This window comes from Haliotis rubra, unplaced genomic scaffold (assembly GCF_003918875.1).
Source record: "Haliotis rubra isolate DU_JTF1 unplaced genomic scaffold, ASM391887v1 Scf19, whole genome shotgun sequence".
NCBI classification, from domain to species: domain Eukaryota; kingdom Metazoa; phylum Mollusca; class Gastropoda; order Lepetellida; family Haliotidae; genus Haliotis; species Haliotis rubra.
Window position 1 is genome coordinate 2,602,661 of NW_025765891.1, and position 12,584 is coordinate 2,615,244.

At 37.9% G+C, this 12,584-nt stretch overlaps 1 protein-coding gene across 1 annotated transcript in view; it reads right to left on the reverse strand.

Annotated features, from left to right (window-relative positions):
* LOC124274363 (cytosolic purine 5'-nucleotidase-like) overlaps positions 1-12,584 on the reverse strand; it is a 185,112-nt gene that overhangs the window by 29,288 nt on the left and 143,240 nt on the right. The gene's annotated exons all lie outside the window — the stretch shown is intronic.

Here is a 12,584-nt window from a genome sequence, read left to right on the forward strand (position 1 = left end):
TTCACAAATCTTTTCTTGAGCAAATAAATGTTCCTGACCTCAACACAAAGAACTCGTCAACATTTGAGGAATATCCACCTAAAGATGGGTACTATCCAGCCATGTGTTAAAGAGGAATAGAACCTGCACAAACAGCCAGAGAGAGCTGACAGCTGCCCTATAATAACAGTACTGTGCTAAGCAAGCGTTGATGACCAGGTGCCCCCCCAGTGACATTTGAACACCTGCCGCCTACCTACTGATATTTCTACATCTGTCTACTCATAAATAAATGCAATCAACATGTGAAAAATATGATGGTGTGTTTATTTTTCCTCATGCAAAAACTGATATATTCTGGCTCCCATACTGGGTTTCAGTGATGATTGATTGGGGCTGCTCAGAATACTTCCAGGAAGGTCCACATGTCTAGTTCTTTCCATGGACATGTTCAGAAGCAGGCGATACGAATTATATTTTCCTGTTTCACATATCCATTATTGATGCGATCTAGTGTCTTCAACCCAGGTAGGTCTGCCCTGTTGGTAGAATTCCTGGGTGGTCGTAATACACCACATAAAATAATCACAGTAACAAAATGAAATATGTGTCAAATGGATAAGGATGAACAGTGGGAGACATTGTCAATGTCAGGTGATCGTGGACCATCATGAACTGTAGGGGTGGGCGATGTGGGCGATAATAGCGGTTAACCGGTATATTGCAATTCAAACTTCACAATACGATATTGCAGTACACTTTTCGCGAACCAGTTCACCCGATATGATCCATGATCTGTAGTTTTCGTGATGTAGAAAAAATAAGATTAATGTTTGTATATCCTTTATATTATTATGCATTAATAGTTTTAAGAATTTAAGAACAGTTTATAGGTCATATAATAGCATTTGCATGACTTTAAAACCATATAAATAAATAAAAAATAGATTGGAACCGGCACTCGTTGTAGGGATAAACAATTTGGAAACATTTTCAATTGATCTCTTGTACAATCACAGCTGAGTCCTGACATTGGCCAGTGGCATTGTTTCAAAAGAAAGGAAACAGTAATTTCATTACCTTTTAAAAACCATGTGTGACACTTTCACAATATATTGCTATACATATGCCAATATGCCAACACATATCACGATATATCGCAATACGAAAATTTTGGCAATACCCAACCCTAATGAACTGCCTCCACTCCATGAGTCTGTCGTACAGACCCTGAAACAAATATATCCAAGAAAGCCCATGCAAGTCTAGAATATGTGGCAAATCTAGGTTTCCACAATTGCAGAAAAAGAAGAAAGTCTCTTCACTGTATTTTATGTTTTTAATTCAGGAACCACTAAAATATGTTCATTTCAGAGACTAGATGTTAGTCAACCACGCCAAGAGCATCCATGACTTCATCACCATTATGATGACTATAGGGGATCATCATCATCATCATCATCATCATCATCATCAAAATTACATTCAAACTTACATTCACTCACGATCATCATCATCACATCAGCAATCCAATATAATCACATAATCAACTTCATCATTATCACTCATAAGAAATCAACCTAAATTTTAGTGTGGATATCAAGGATTAAATCTATTACATCATGTGGTGATTGAAACAGAAACATTTCAGCCATGAGAAATCTACACATGGCTACCCATAGCAGACTGGTAGTGTATTATCTCAGTACACACTGATTCATCTTGGAACAGGACAGACAGGAACAGGATTGGCCTGTGTTGGCAGACCAGGGAAAGTGGCCTCACAGTGATGTAGCAGCCTCTGTTCCTGGCAGTGTTCCTGCTGAGTGTCCAGGCACCCTTCCCAGCATGCCTTGTTGTTCACATTACGCTTGTTCTTTTACACAAACCTGAGAATATCCTGATAGTGTCTGTCTATTTCCATTTCAATTTGAAATCTGGCCAAGAAAGATTGATGTTTTTCCTCAACACAAGCTATAGATAGATTGGGTTTAGTATCCATTATCAAAATTAACATCAATTAATTAACATGTGTGTTCAGTGTTAACTTTTGGCATGGAAGTATTCAAAGGTCTATCCTTGTTTCATGTAATCTTATTGGCAATTAAATCACTGAAATGAACAAAATAAAGAAGACAGGCAGGATGCAATACATTGTATATCTCAACAATAAAGTTCTAATACAATGTATATCTCAGTAGGCAGGATGCAATACATTGTATATCCCAACAGTAAAGTTCTAATACAATGTATATCTCAGTAGGCAGGATGCAATACATTGCCTATATCTCAGTAGGCAGGATGCAATACATTGTATATCCCAACAGTAAAGTTCTAATACAATGTATATCTCAACAGTAAAGTTCTAATACAATGTATATCTCAATAGGCAGGATGCAATACATTGCATATCTCAACAGTAAAGTTCTAATACAATGTATATCTCAACAGTAAAGTTCTAATACAATGTATATCTCAGTAGGCAGGATGCAATACATTGCATATCTCAACAGTAAAGTTCTAATACAATGTATATCTCAACAGTTTAGATGCAATATGATGTATATCTCAGTAGGCAGGATGCAATACATTGTATATCCCAACAGTAAAGTTCTAATACAATGTATATCTCAGTAGGCAGGATGCAATACATTGTATATCTCAACAGTAAAGTTCTAATACAATGTATATCTCAACAGTTTAGATGCAATATGATGTATATCTCAGTAGGCAGGATGCAATACATTGTATATCTCAACAGTAAAGTTCTAATACAATGTATATCTCAACAGTTTAGATGCAATATGATGTATATCTCAGTAGGCAGGATGCAATACATTGTATATCTCAACAGTAAAGTTCTAATACAATGTATATCTCAACAGTTTAGATGCAATATGATGTATATCTCAGTAGGCAGGATGCAATACATTGTATATCTCAACAGTAAAGTTCTAATACAATGTATATCTCAGTAGGCAGGATGCAATACATTGTATATCTCAACAGTAAAGTTCTAATACAATGTATATCTCAACAGTCAGGATGCAATATGATGTATATCTCAGTAGGCAGGATGCAATACATTGTATATCTCAACAGTAAAGTTCTAATACAATGTATATCTCAACAGTCAGGATGCAATATGATGTATATCTCAGTAGGCAGGATGCAATACATTGTATATCTCAACAGTAAAGTTCTAATACAACAGACAGGATGCAATATGATGTATACATATCTCAGTAGGCAGGATGCAATACATTGTATATCTCAACAGTAAAATTCTAATACAGTGTATATCTCAACAGTGAGAATGCAATATGATGTATATCTCAGTAGGAAGGATGCAATACATTGTATATCTCAACAGTAAAGTTCTAATACAATGTATATCTCAACAGTCAGGATGCAATATGATGTATATCTCAGTAGGCAGGATGCAATACAATGTATATCTCAACAGTAAAGTTCTAATACAATGTATATCTCAACGGTCAGGATGCAATATGATGTATATCTCAGTAGGCAGGATGCACTACAATGTATATCTCAACGGTCAGGATGTAATATGATGTATATCTCAACAGTCAGGATGCAATATGATGTATATCTCAATAATCAGGATGATATATGATGCATACCTCAAGAATTAGGTTGCAATATGGGCAAGAAAACACATAACTCAGGGCCTGTCACGCAGAACTAGGTGTGTACCCATTACTAGTACCAATAATCAAGAAGATATCTGATTACAAGTTCCATATAGATAACACAACAAATATCATTCATAAAGATGCCTTGGAAGCAAATATCAGTCTCTGTGATCACAATATAGGCTGGGTTCATAAAGTTGATAAAATAAAGCAAACATTTCAAATAGTGACCATGACTAAAAGTAATTTATTTACCATGAATAAACTCCAGCCCAAATGTGAAGACATTCAAGCATTCATTAAGTGATTCCCCTACTTCAAATAACAAATTAAGAACATACAGATTGGTCAAGTCATCTATAAAACTCGAGAATTATCTATTTTACTGTAAAAACAAAGCTCATAGATCACATTTCTCACTACGGTTATGTAATCATAAACTCAAAATTGAAACTGGAAGATATACAAAACCTGCAACCCCACTAAAACAACGTCTCTGTGAAATGTGTAATGTCTTAGAAGATGAGCTCTGGCGGTCGGACGGGCCTTATTTCATACACTGATATCACCATGTCCAGTTGATTATAGGAAAAAAAGTCCTATTATTGTGAAAACAAATTAAATGGATGTTGACATCAAAGTTATTGTAGAGAAAAGTGATTGTGTATCATAGACATGGATTAAATGCTGAGTTAACCAAGAACAATGATAGTTTAACTGGGCAGATCTAATCCAGGATTTATGTGATTGTAGCTGCTTGTATCAGAGAATAATTAGTGTTAACAACAACATCAATCCCAGAGTTTCTCCATGGTGTGGCCACCAATATTAAACTGCATAAAACTCAGTAAATGTCAGGAAAGTCTTGCAAATTGTCAATTGTCAATTTACAGTGCAAAGTGAAAGTGCCTATGTGAATAAAGTATTAGAAATGTATCAGTGCAGATGCAATTATTTATCAATTTACATTGTTGTTTGTGAAAGTGCAAATGTATCAGTGCAGATGCATTTTTTTTATCAATTTACATTGTTGTTTGTGAAAGTGCTTATGTGAATAAAATATAAAAAAATTAAAAAGTTCTGCAAATGTATATTTGTCAATTTACATTGTTGTATGTGAATAAAGTATTAAAAACCCGAATATCTATTTTTTTCCTTAACATTTGTTTTATAAAAAAAAATAGGACTTTTTTTCCTAGGCAAATTTAGTACTTTTTTAACGGTACTTTTTTTCTGAGGACTTTTTTTCCGAACACCGTCCAGTTTGGGTAGTAGTTATTGGGTAGTGGTTGGCGGTTGGATCACTAATCAAATTGTACCTAAAACCTCATTCACTAACATAGCTCTATTTTGGGCCAAACGGAAGGCATGACAAAAATAGCCATGCAATCAAATTAAACTTGTGAGAAAGAGAAATAGTGATCTAAGTTAGAAATGAGAGCATTGGAAAGGGTAGCATCACTTCCAAACTGAAGCCATGGTATAGTTGCCACAATGGCTGCCCAAACACCTTTGTGAGTGAGTGAGTTTGGTTTTACGCCGCTTTTAGCAATATTCCAGTAATATCATGGCGGGGACACCAGAAATGGGCTTAACACATTGGGGAATCGAAGTGGGCCTTCGGCGTGACGGGTGAACGCCTTAACCACTAGGCTACCCCACCGCCCCTTCAAACACCTTTGTACAATGACAATAGCGAAACAGCACCAATAATCGTTCCTATGGAAAAGACACACATATCACAGACTTCTGATATTCACTTAACGATTTTTATTCTTAATCTACATTTTGTTGTCATTTCCTCATCCATTTGACCTTGGTGACCTCTGACATTTGACCTCCCCCCCCTGTATCAGGAGTAAGTCTCTGCTATCTCTGATATCAATACAAAATCATTAATCTCCTCCGACTGGCATGATAACAAACACTCTCTTCATTATGTTGAGGCATACATATGACATTTACCATTTTTCCCTGCTGTCCAACAAATCATTAAAGGGAGGTTGTTTGCCACGTTTTGTGAAAATTAGGTCCAGACATCTTGATGTGAAAAAATACACACCAAAACAGTAGGTAGACAGGCCGTCATTGCGCGAGTGTTAATGATTAGCTTAACGACCTCGTGTCTGGTCGGGTGGCCATCTGATGAGCGCCACCTGGAGGCAAACGAGGACAGAGACACTGACACGCGACTTGTTCAACATCTGAAAGAGATCTCCCTGTCTGCTTTTAAACCATACCAGGCATTCGAATGGTTAATGAGATTAAATGTAAACAAAGATGTTTGTTTTTTTGGTAAACAAATTCAATTAATCTGTCAACAGTTCAATTACTATCAAAGGTTTTAAGACTTAATGGATTGCTTTTAAAAAATGTATCTGCTTTATATCACTGGGTTCTGAATGCCCATGGTAACAAGTAAACGCTGCTATTTTCTTTAAACAATTTTACATATACCCGGTACATAACAATATAATCATAGTTAGCTTGTAAAACTGGCATCTTGTCATATATGTTTATCTCAGTAAATCAAGTAGATATTGTCATGAGCATCCCCACCATGATTATTGTGATTAGATATATAAACATACATGACTATGCTCCTCAGACAAGCAGACTTAAGGAACATTATTACCGTATATGACCGTAGATAAAGCAAATTTTACATGAGTCAGCAGATTGGTATAAATCTAGCTTCTTGGGCAGCCTACAACCTGATGTTCTTCACACTGCAAAATGTTCCTACCAGGTACCCACTTACTGCTGGGTAAACACGGTCTGGAATAACTAGGAGGGTTTACAGTAAGTCTAAGTTGAAGTCTTTGTATAATCTTCAATCCAACCAGCTGGCCCTGATTTCTCGAAGCAAAGTTAAGTTTTTACTCATATATATTGCAAACTGAGTTTGAAACAACTGAATTTTTAAATCAACTGCATTTTTAAAATCAAAAAGCCCAAACAACTTTAGTAATCTATCCAACAAACTCAAATTGTGTTCTATGTTTGAGTTTAATATAGAGTTCAGTTCATTCTGGGAAATGCATTTTCCCATGTTTTCTAAAATTTGAGCAAAAACTCTAAATTAAGTCAAAACTCAGACTTAAGTTTGTTTCGAGAAATTGGGGCCTGGTCAGTTAGTTCAATGATAGACCCATTTATCAACATTTATTACCCAATAAATTATTACCTGTAAATATATAACTTAGAGAACATCAGGACTGTTCGTGTAAACACACACAGACAACTATCACGATGCTCCGTGAAGGATCTCCAGCAAGAAGCTGCTATACGTGTTTATGCAGTGATTGCACCCGATGCACGACTGCACTCTCTGACCCTCCAATGGCACAATGGTGGCCTGCAGTGCCTCATCATAGAAGCGCATGGCCAGTCACAATGATAATGTGGGATAACGCACAGGATGGCGCCACAGCCGGGAGGCACGTGCTTCAAACACTGTAAATGAAATGCTGACAGATGCAAATTATGACAGAAACAAGTAGGCCATCCGGAGTCGGAACCTGCAAGAACAATGCTAGATTTGATACCGGTAATTGTATGTGTCAGCTGGTCATTACAACCTCGTATCACATGGCAACTATAGACCTTGTAGCAGAAGGTGGTGGATATATGTCTTAAAGTCTTCATCTTCATTGTGATTGTGTAAAATCATCATCATCATCATCATCATCATCATCATCATCATCATCATCATCTTCTTGTTTTTTTAGAGAAAGGAGACAAAAATATATGGATAATCAAGGACTTATTCAATGAAACCATACTTGCTAAATTTATATGAGTAATTGATTAAGTTATTGTCAAGTAACAATAAAAAAGAATTGAATCTACATATTCCCCCATCAATGGAAGGTCACATATACCATAGGTGGATCCAGGAATTTCAAACAGGTGTGTGTGTGTGTGTGCATGCGTGCATGCGCGTGTTTAGGGGTGGGGATGGGTGGTCTTTAGTCATTTCAAAAGGGTGGGTGGGTTGGGGCACGCCTAGCACGCAAGCACGCGCACACACCTATCCGCCAATGCAATACCATACTCAGACCATGTCCAGCTCTACTTCTGGCACCAATGTAGCGGACATAGCATTTCCCAGAACTGCATTTGAACAACAGACATCCTGATCCAAGACAGGTCTTACCCACACTACCAAAGAGGTTAACCCTGATGGCAAACTCACATATGGCTGGAATATTGCTGAGTGCGGCTTAAAACTAAACTCACTCACTCACTGTAGGATGATTCCATGCTCTACCACACCGACAAGGTAATGATGTCATCTGTGGGATAACTTCACACCCTGTTACACATCCAAGTGGTGAAGGTCCAGAAAACGGGAACATTAACTTCCATAATGACCTTGACCTTATAGGTGTCATATCATCACTGGCACTAGATTTCACCAAAAATGATCTTCACCAAGTTCCATTCCCCTAAAATAAATACCTCAGTTATCGTGTGAACATTTACATACAGGACATATACTGAGTGGTAAACATACCTGTCACATACGTAATAGTTATGTCAAAATGATTCCACGAGCAGGACATAACAGAGATAGATGGAACATGATATCCCTGAGATGTCTCAACAACTTGTTATTTCAAAAACAAAATGCCAAATCAGCAGCGAGCACATGCAACAAAACCTTTCAGCAGGCAATTAATCTTATGAGAATGAGCGGGACGCATTGCTGGACCTAGTACAAAAAGTAAAACTAAATCAACACTTTCTTGGAATAAAATATGCCGCAAATCATGAATCATCATGGAAGTGTTAAGTTTCGAAGGAGATTTTCTCCCATATTTCACCAGCCACTTGCTAAAGAAACTCCTTCTTTTACCTTCAATATCGCTGTGTAGGTTTTCAATGCATATCACCTCTGACACTACAGCACACCTTTCTGTTACTCCACAATAAATGAAGACACCTCTGTACTAAAATAACAATATAAATAAAAACCTAGAGCTAAATTCAGTTAAGGCTATGCTCTGGCATTGTTGTTTCGAGGTACAACAAATCCTCTGTAAGTTGTGACTTAATAGCGTCATGGTGGACTGGGAGCCTTTAATTTTATGGATCAGCAAGCTGGAAAATATTGTTCACACCTGTATCACTGAAAACAGAGAAGGACCATTGAATTCTTTCATATTCTGATAGTTGACCTGTCAAACATATACCCCTGGTGGGGAAATGCTACCCACAGCCCCATATTCAGGAGGTTTGGTTTGGTTTGGTTGTTGTTTAACGCAGCACTCAGCAATATTCCAGATATATAGCGGTGGTATATAAATAATCAATCAGGACCAGACAATCCAGTGATCAACAGCATGAGCATCGATTTACACAATTGGGATATGATGACATGTGTCAACCAAGTCAGCGAGCCTGAACACCCAATCCCATTTGCCACTGAAGACTAGGGGTGACTATTGTGGGAGAAAGAACTATTGCGATAGCGATAGTCTACTGCGACCAACTATTGCAATAGTATGGCAATAATTTTTTCTCCTTGAATTTTCTCATTTCATGTCATTTCCCAAATGAATGCATAGTTTATATGAAATGAAAACAAGCACTGTCACTAAGGTGACATAATCCCCCGCCGCAAATTATGAAATCAAACTTAAAAAGTAATGAAAGTGAAGGTCGTAATTTAAGATGAAGTTAAATGCCAAAAAAACATGACCAGTCAACCTCTCTTGATATCTTGCTCTGTAGTTGTTCAAACGCACAAATATTTTCAAGACTCACTTTGACCTTGACATGAATGTGTTAGTGTATGAAATATGCAAAAATAGTAATAAAGAAATTGCTTATTGAAAAACATTCAAGGGAAGTCTTGAAAGTCTATGAAGAAAATCCAGTGAACTGTTCTTGAGATATCTCGCTGACAATCTTAACATGCAGTTTAAGATACTGAAATCTTCAAAGTGTCGCCATGACCTTGAAAAGTAAGGGAAGGTCACCAAAATCGACTGGGCCTTGCACCTTCCCAAGATGAAACTTGGTGTCAAATATGAAGAAAGTCGAGTGAATGGTTCTTGAGATATCTCGCTGACAATCTTTACATGCAGGTTAACATGCTGAAGTCTTCAAAGTGTCGCCGTGACCTTGAAAATTAAGGGAAGTTCACCAAAATCGACTGGGCCTTGCACCTTCCCAAGATGAAACTTGGTGTCGAATATGAAGAAAATTTAGTGAACGGTTCTTGAGATATCTCGCTGACAAGGGTAAAACGTTAAAGTCCCCTTGGGACCTTGAAATGAAGGTCAAGGTCACCAAACCTGACCGGGACCCTTTTTTTTACTGTGATGAACCTAGGTACCAAATATGAAAAGAATCCAGTCAACGGTTCTTAAGATATTCCAATTTGTAGGTACAGACGTACGGACGGATGGAGCCTAATTCTATATCCCCGCTTCGCGCTAAACGCGCGGCGTGGGATAACAAGTTGAAGTAGTTTCAGTCTGAAACATGAACTCAAATGGGTAAACAGTTAAAACATAAACTCAATGAAGCTGCAAGTCTGCACCGAAACAATAAAAAAATACAAAACAACATAAATATTTAGTAAAAATAAAGTCAGTTATTAAACTATCGATAGTCACACATTCTATCAATGCATCGATAGTTTTTCATTTCTACCATCGAATAATTGCTATCGGAGACTCAACAATTGCAATCCATCGATTATAGTTCAATGCATCGTTACAGCCTTACTGAAAACTAATTCTAACCTGGATATTTACTGGTCAGGAATGTAGTTGTCTCCAGTATAAAAATGTCCTTTTCACAGCATTTCATGAAAGTTCACTTGCTTGGTGTATCAATGGCACATGACGGGTCAAGAGGCCTTGTCTCACCTCTATCCCTGAATGATCAGGTCAGATTGTTTCATTTGATCATGTTGTTCATAAGGCAGTAGACGAAAGCTTAGTCTCTGAATATATATAATTTTGACAGTAACAAATGAACCCATGTAAATTGAAAAGGAGACGGGAAATTCAGCCTTAACCTAAGGGAATCTAGACTTGCTTCATTTAGGGCTTTAGCATTGCAGGGAGGGCTAGGCAGAAGTGAGTGAGTGAGTGAGTATGATTTTACACCGCAATATTCCAGCAAGATCACGGCGGGGGACACCAGAAATGGGCAGGCAGAAGGGAAAATAATGTGGTTCAGTGACTGTGAGACAGACTTATAAGGCACTTGACACAGCATGCTCCAATGAACAGTTGTTTTCTATTTTCAATTTGTTCTAAATCTTTCACAATGGCGGATTGAAAACTGCCAACCAAATAAATCTGTTGTATTATGAGGTGTATATGTGTTATAACGCTTCCAGCTCTTGGAATCTTAGCAATTGTCTCAGACTCATGGTATAAAACCTAACATGGGATGTAATAAAACCACATATATGCCTCATGACTTAGATCATAACTTAAAATATCTCCCATATCTGTCATAATACGTAATATATAACAACTCATATCATTATCTCCTCACCAAACAACTTGCACAGACCCTTGAGGCTTCGCCCATCGTATGCAGTGTGCACGTGTATTTTGGTAAAGCAAGTATAAGAGTTACCTGCCTTAGTTCAAAATCGTGAAATAGACACCCCTGATGCTGGAGGATGAAACGTAATACCTTTTTAGGGCGCCTAACACCACACATCCTTATCATGCAGCTTTCAGTTGTTGAACTCATGCCTCGTTTCAAGAACCACTCCAACAACATAGTCAACAGTCTGAAAACAAACCATCACCATCCATATGTCACACATCACACACTTCCTCTACACGCTGTGTGACTGTTGTCTGTCTGTGTACACTCACACACATGTGATCGTTGAAGCTCCAAATTCAGCTTTCATCAAAAGGTCTCAATCGGATGTATCCTTGTAACCCACATGTACATAAAAGTGTATTCTACATATGTTTTCTGTACAGGACATTTTCAAGAAGCAACTTCAAAAACATCGTCAAGGAGATAAGAAGATGTTTTCCCTTTGATCAATTAAAACCTCGTTAAAAGAGAAATCAAAGCCAATCCTCAGACTTTACCAAAGAGAAACAGAACTCCACGAAGACAGATGTCTATATACAGATGACGAAAGTGACAGAATGTGGATCCAACTCCAGGTAAGGTCTGAACGTCTATATGTACCTGTCAGACCTTACCTGTAGGTAGGTATATAGGTAGACAGTCAGACCTTACCTGTAGGTAGGTATATAGGTAGACAGTTAGACCTTAACTGTAGGTGGGTATATAGGTAGACAGTTAGACCTTACCTGTAGGTGGGTATATAGGTAGACAGTTAGACCTTACCTGTAGGTGGGTATATAGGTAGACAGTCAGACCTTACCTGTAGGTAGGTATATAGGTAGACAGTCAGACCTTACCTGTAGGTGGGTATATAGGTAGACAGTCAGACCTTACCTGTAGGTGGGCATATAGGTAGACAGTCAGACCTTACCTGTAGGTGGGTATATAGGTAGACAGTTAGACCTTAACTGTAGGTGGGCATATAGGTAGACAGTTAGACCTTACCTGTAGGTGGGCATATAGGCAGACAGTTAGACCTTACCTGTAGGTGGGTATATAGGTAGACAGTTAGACCTTACCTGTAGGTGGGTATATAGGTAGACAGTTAGACCTTACCTGTAGGTGGGTATATAGGTAGACAGTTAGACCTTACCTGTAGGTGGGCATATAGGCAGACAGTTAGACCTTAACTGTAGGTGGGTATATAGGTAGACAGTTAGACCTTACCTGTAGGTGGGTATATAGGTAGACAGTTAGACCTTACCTGTAGGTGGGTATATAGGTAGACAGTTAGACCTTACCTGTAGGTGGGCATATAGGCAGACAGTTAGACCTTACCTGTAGGTGGGTATATAGGTAGACAGTTAGACCTTACCTGTAGGT